The sequence below is a fragment of the Suricata suricatta genome, chromosome 13 (assembly GCF_006229205.1).
Source record: "Suricata suricatta isolate VVHF042 chromosome 13, meerkat_22Aug2017_6uvM2_HiC, whole genome shotgun sequence".
Classification (NCBI taxonomy): Eukaryota; Metazoa; Chordata; class Mammalia; order Carnivora; family Herpestidae; genus Suricata; species Suricata suricatta.
In genome coordinates, this window is record NC_043712.1 from 89607539 (window position 1) to 89614415 (window position 6877).

At 54.7% G+C, this 6877-nt stretch overlaps 1 long non-coding RNA gene across 1 annotated transcript; it reads left to right on the forward strand.

Moving 5' to 3' along the window:
• Positions 1–479: 479 nt before the first annotated feature.
• On the forward strand, positions 480–2403 carry LOC115276517. Its single transcript, XR_003901976.1, has 2 exons — positions 480–686; positions 883–2403. It is a non-coding gene; the product is annotated as an uncharacterized LOC115276517 (long non-coding RNA).
• Positions 2404–6877: the final 4474 nt, after the last annotated feature.

Here is a 6877-nt window from a genome sequence, read left to right on the forward strand (position 1 = left end):
CTGGGATTAGATTACTAACTGTACACGTGGTCTTCGTGCTTCTTGAGTTGGAATGAGGATTGTGCTTCGAGCTTCGGCAGTCTTCCGGACTGGCTGCACCTGCGGCTGTCTGTATAAAACTACGGCTTGTGAGGAACAAAGCGGCGGTATGGGCACCGCTCAGGTTGCTCCTCCGTGCCCACCCCTGACTCTCTCTCTCTCTCTCTCCTTTTCCTCGTTCCCTCATCCTCGCGGCCTTGCTTCTGTGCGCAGGCGCACAACAGGACCCCCGCGGTGACAGGGCAGAATTACCCAGCACCACTCACGCCTCTGTGTCTTCTCCCCCGTGAGACAAGAAGCATGTCCGCCGCCCACTTCGGTCCTCTGTCAACAGCGGCCCCGAGGACGGTGTGCGGCAGCCACGTCCCCGGACGAGCTGCCGCCCTGCGCACGAGCGCCGGACCGTGTGCACCTTGACCCGCAGACCCGCGCCGGGCGCTGCCTCGTGAGCACCTGCATCCGATCCGGCAGGCGAGCCAACGTCTGCCACCGGCAGGCCCCGGGGGCGCCCCAGGGTGGCCCCAGCACTCGCCAGCTGCAGGTAGCCCCCCACCCCGGGGAGTCTGCGGTGTCTCTCTCTCTCACTGGCAGGGGGACCGTCCTGACTTGCATTTTTGTGCCTCGGAAGTGGAAGGAATATGCTGACGGTGAGCGCGTCTCCGCGTCCCTGCCGCTGCCCCAGCCGACCCGAGGGGCCCCCTCCTGTGAGCTCCCGGCACCGCCACTGCCGGCTCTACTCGCCTTCCGGTCCTGGGACCGGGTCGTCAGATGGGCGTCGACATGTCCTATTTAATGTGGTTTCATAGGACTGTGCCCTACATGGACATCTCTTTAATTGTCCAGTTTTCCGCGGCGTATCTGCCTGGCCGCAGGGCAGGAGCGTGGGCCATTGTCCGGGAGTCAGCACCGGCTCACACACACGGACCTTCCTGCCGTCGGGGCGCTCCTGCCACAGCCGCAGCCAGCTCAGCGCACAGAGAGGCTGTCCTTCCGCTGGAGCGTGTCCCCCGTGAAGTGTGGTGCGGCGACCTTCCAACCAGGATGTTGGTGGCAAGCGGGACCTTGGAGTTGCCATCTACAAAACAAACTGCTGTTTGTTGGTAACGGAGAGCTGCGGCCCCACAGCTCCCTGAGGTGGCTCCAAGGTTGTCCCTCCGCCAAAAAGAGGCTCCCTGTAGATGTAGCTGAATGAGCACCGCCCTGCACCCCCGGGGCGTGCGCTGTGTAAACCACTTCCGTGTTTTTACGGAACTGCTCACGTCACTGCCTTCCTTATTGAAGTGCGTCTCTGTCATCCAGCCAACATATTATGGGTGTTTCAGGTTCCAAGATTATTTTACATGTTCAGTCATTGGGGCAGTTTCGATCAATGTCCAATGGCAAGCTAGTAACTGTCTCAGCTTGTATCTGGAAATTTTCTGGTCCAAAATCCCAGTGGCCACCACTGGGTGGCATTCATGTACTTTTGCCGAAAGCCCCAGCCTGGGCTCCTCTCTGAGAGCCTTCCTTCTTTTCCAAGCGCCACACAAGTGCTTTTGTGCAGAGAACTTGTCGTGCCAGTTTCCAATATGTCGTTAATTAAAGTGACAATCTCCTTCGTCCCCCGATGTGCAACACTGTTTCAAATTAACAAACCACATGGGCTCAAGCAATTCCAGAGTTTCCATTAACATATCAGTTACTTGGATATCTTTTTCAATACTAGGTAGAACCTCTTCACATAAAGTCCATTCAAATCTTCCCATTTTCCTCTAAATGGTCACCTTAACCCTATCACCTGTCAACCATGGCGTCCTCATGTCCTTCCCAGTGTAACTGGAGTCCCCTCAGGACCTCACCACCAGACTTGGGAATCACAGTGCAGTGGGTCCCACGTCAAGGGGTCTCCCATACCTGGTTATTTTACCCACACATGTGCAGATGGCCTTGGGTCCCTAGCTGGAGGTTGGGTCAAAAGACCCTGACTCAAGAATCCTGATCACAATCGATTTCTGGACCATCACCTCCAGTGATCCAAGTTCAGATTTCTCATCATATCTGCCTTCAGGCATTCTCAGTTCCTTCAAACTATGGTAAACAGAGTGATAGGTTTGGCGGGCTCGGGGAAAGGAACACCCAGATGGCCGAGGGACCACCATTTTGGAACTTTCCGCCCGCTGCCAGCTTCCAGGAAACACGTCATCTGCCCTAGCCTCATCGCTTCGCCTTATAAGGAGGTCTTCTGCCCCTGGACACACCCCCGGAACTAGTGCCCTGTATAAGGCCCCGCTCTTGGTCCCCCTGGCACGACTTCCTGGCCCTTCCTGTCCGGACCAGGGAACCTCGCCGGAGAGCTCTTTAATAAAGGGTGCTCGGATCTCTTTTCCCGGTCTGTTGTGTGGCTTTCTCACTTCGCGATGTAACCTTACAGAGAGCAGATGTTTTTCAAGGAGATTTTCGCTGGGGGGGTGGGCGGCAGCTGCCATCAGCCCGCCCAGTCTCCGCTAGGGCTGCGTTAACACGTTCGTTTCAAACACATCAATGTCTGCTTTATTCACCCCATTTCTTAGTAACTGTGTAAATACGTCTGACTCCCCTCTGTGTTACCCCCGCCCTCCGTGGGTTACTCTAATTGTCTTAGCATCTGTAAGGCCCAAGAGGCGGAGCTGACGACCGAACAGGACGACTCCATCATGTTATCCTCCCTGGTTTCAATAATTGCTTAGTGCTGTCCCCCTGCCCCTGGACTGGCTTCGTGGTGGCCAGGAGTCCTTAGAAGTGCTTGTTACCTGTTGTTCCAACATAATTTCCCCTTAGGTAGCCTTCTAGAAGCTAGCAGCTGTAGCTCAGATCAGCCAGAATCCAAGCTTGGCACAGAGTGAGACTCCCCACTTTTGTCCATTTTATCCCCACGCTGCTGCTGCTGCTGCTGCTGCTGCTGCTGCTGCTGCTGCTGCTTTTTAGAAAAGTCTGTGTCTGTACTGGCTAAGCAGGCTACTTGAGAGGGGTGAAGCTTGTGGAGCGAGTGGCCCGGTGCCAGGGCTGCCGTGCGTCACAGGCTTGTAGGTGATGGAGAACTCAGCCAGGTAGTGGCCAGTCATCTCAGGCTTGATTTCAGCCTGGCTGAAGAGCTTGCCATTGTAGACACCCACCATCTCAGGCGGGACTGTGTCCCGCAGGTGTGTCCTTAACCGCCTTGGGCTTCTCCATGAAGGGAGCCTCCTCCTTGGCCTCGGCCAGGTCTCTAAGCAGGGAGTGCAGCTTCCCCCACAAACTGCAGCTCAGCCTCTGCTGCTGCTGGGCGCCGGGCAACTGCCTCAGCTGCTCGGGGACACGCCGGGCAGCTGGCCACGGCCCACGCCGTGCTGGGTGAGCCTACACAAGGCGCGCTTCTGCTCCACCCCTGCCCTCCTGTCCGGGCTTGGGAAAGGACAGCCCCCTCTCACGGCAGACAACAGCCATGGCATTGCATATTTAGCTTGTTTCTCAGTGGTTTGCGTTTCCTTATATTCTCAATGAGGCAACTTCTCCAGAGTTGGGTCTGTCAATCTTAAGTTCCGTCGGTAACTTCTATGTCTAGTAAATGATCACACCACAGCCACTGTTTCATACCACGGGTGACTCAGCAGCCACTCAAACACCAAAGATTAATCAACCACGCCCAGTCACTCTGCCTTTTTCCAAAGAACACTTCCACCATGTTTCAGTAAGTCAGGACCAGAACAGCAAGTCCCATTCAGGACACCAACTGTGTCAGGGATCCCCCAGGTCACCCTCAGGTTTGATGACTTGCTAAAAGGACTTACAGGATGCAGAAAAAGTGTTTTATTAAAGTTGTGAATTGTTACAGCTAGAGAATACAGATTAAAATCAGCAAAGGAGCAAAGCACACAGGTGGAGCCGGGGGAAATCCAGATGCAAGCCTCCAGTTGTTCTCTCAGAGGAGTCATGCCGGCAGCAGCTAGTCCCCCTGTCAGGTAGGGGACAACAGGTGCCAGTCAGGGAAGCCCGCTCGCGCTGGAGATCGGCCACGTGGGCGTGGCGCCCCTCGGCTACTCTGCCCTCAGCCTCTCCAGAGATCAGATCGCCCAGAGCCCCAGCAAACAAAAAAGGGCGGTCACCACAGAGCACCCTGTCAGCATAAACAAGACCCCGGATAAATAAGACGTCCTAATCAGACAGGATATTCCAGAGGCTTAGAGGCTTTCTGCCAAGATCCAGTCAAGGGCCATTGTTTTCTCTGGAATGCGCTGGGTTTGAACACCCCAAGCCCAGAGTTAACTCTTTACTACACAGTCTTGTTAGGTTTCCTACTAGGTATTATCTTTTCAGTCATGCTTGTAAACTGAACGTTTTGTTTACTAAGTCTGTAACTTATATTATGAAGCTCTCGGTGCCTGTGTTTGTGCAGTGCCATATTACCTTCCTGAACTCCTCTGCTGACTATTAAATTTGGTTCTCATGGATTTTCCAGATACCCATTCCTGTCACCTACAAATAATCACGGTTCGGTTTTCTGATGGCTGCGGTCACAGTCTAAGCTAAACAATCCAGCAGGCGCAGCTCCTGGGTTTCATCATGTCGTAATCGTTGTTACCGGGTCCATTTTGCTGCCTGCGCCCACCAGACACACAGGCTTTAACGTCAACGCAGGTCCCGAGGGTTCCCCACCTCGAGCTCATGTCTGAACAGCCCTGTTGTTGCTTCTGACGTCAGCCAGAGTCTGTATCTTTAGGGTTAAGGTGGATGAAAATAGACCTTTAGGAAGGTTTCCTTGAAAATAATGAGATCTAAACTCATGGAAGAACATTTTAAATACACAGAATATTCTATCTGCCTCCGCGCCTCCTCCCCCCTTTCCAGGGAACCAAACCATAACCGTAGCCGGCTTCTCCGGCTCTGGGCCTTCATGTCCGAGTCAGACTCCTTTAAGCCCTATCCTACGTGCACTGCGACTTTCATTCTAAAACGAGCTCAACTGTGCACCGAGGTTGTCCTCCGGCTGGGGGAAGTTCAGGCCTCGAGGTGCGGCGTCTTCACGGCCTGACGCTGGTGTTGTTGCAGCCTCTCTCTGCTCAGCACCCCTTCTCCCAGACAGACCTTCTCACTGTCCCCAGGCATTTCCTGCGCGCAGCTATGGCCGGCCGCGCACTCTGGTCACGTATGGATGCCCTAGCCCCCGGCGCGATGGGATTTGGAGATGAGGCTTCTCGTGCGATCATTAGGCTTGGATGAGGTCATGGATTCGACTCTCGTGACGGGATTAGTGCCTTTGTAAGAAGAGACGCCAGAGCTCACTCGTTCTCTCTCTCTCTGTCTTCCTGCCCCTGTGAGGACAAAATGAAAAGATCTACGAGTCAGGAAGAGAGTTCTCACAACAAGCCAACAATGCTGGTACCCGGATCTAGGGCCTTCCAGCCTCCAGAAGTCTGAGGAAACACATTTCCATTGTTTGAGCCGCCCAGCCTGTGGATTTCTGCTATGGCAGCCGGGCAGCCCTGGGTCAGCTCCAGTGGGGGGTCCGTACAGCACCAGCTGGGTGTCCTACAATTCAACTCATTCTGACACCGTCTACCCAGAGATGGCATCAGAGCCCACTGCTTAAGGGCTCAGACGCACAAAATGGTCCCCACTTCAGATGTCCGTCACACCTCCAGTCTCCTGGCCTCAGACCAACGGGTTGTTAATCAGAGGTTCCCACGTTCCCCTCCTTGGGGTTGATTAGAGCAGGTCACAGAACTCAAGAAATTGTTTACTCACTAGATTGATAGTTTATAACAAAGGATCTTAAAAGATATAAATCAACAGCTAGATGAAGAGATAGGAACCGGGTGAGGTCCCAAGCAAAGGAGCCGCCGTCCGTGTGGACTCTGGGGCCAGGAACAGGGGCACGTGGCCGCCTTCTGGCTCACCAACCTGGCAGTTCTCACACCCCCTCCTTTGGGGATTTTTATGGGATTTTTATGGAGACTTCATCACTGAGGCATGATTGATAAACTCGCTGGCCATTGGTGATTGATTCAACACCCACCTTCTCCCCTCCCCAGAAATTAAAGGGCAGGACCGAAAGTTCCAGTCCCTTGATCACATGGTTGGTTTCCTTGGCAACCAGCCCCATCCTTCTGTACTTACCGAAGTCATCTCAGCAGAACCCCAGCTGGGTGCTGACGGGCTCCTGATGAAGAACAAGACAACCTTGCACCTTCCGGCTGGGAAGCAATTTCAGGAGCTGAAGACAGGAGACCCCATGTTACAACAAAGATGCTCTTATTGCCCAGGAAATCCCAAGATTCAGGCGCCGCGGGCCAGGAACTGCGGGCGAAGGCCGAGCGCTGCATCTTCCACGCCGCACTGCCCAGCGGACCAGAGGTACGTGCCCCGGGGGGCGGGGGGGACCCACGCTTCTGCCCCTGCTCGTTTCGGGTGGGCTGCCCTGTCTGGGGACCCTACTCATTCTCAAGCCCTAGGTCAGGTGGTCCTTCCACTACGCAGCCCTGCACACGTCATTCTCCTGCTCCACGTACAGGGCCCGCTGCCCCCTCGGCGGGTGCTCGGCAGTGTCTCTCGCCAGCAAGCAGCGAAATGTATGTGGAGGCATGAGTGCTGAGCGTTTTCCTTTCTTCCTTTTCTCCTTTGTCTTTATTTGCTCGTCAGTCTGAGCACTGAAAATTTAAAAAAATTTAAGTTTATTTGTTTTCGAAAGAAAGAAAGAGTGTGGGGGAGGGGCGCAGCCACGGGGAGCTAGAGGATCTGAAGTGGGCTCCGCGCTGCCAGCACAGAGCCTGACGCGGGGCTTGACCTCGTGAACTGTGAGATCATGACCCGAGCCAAAGCCCCTCAACTGACCGAGCCCCCCAGC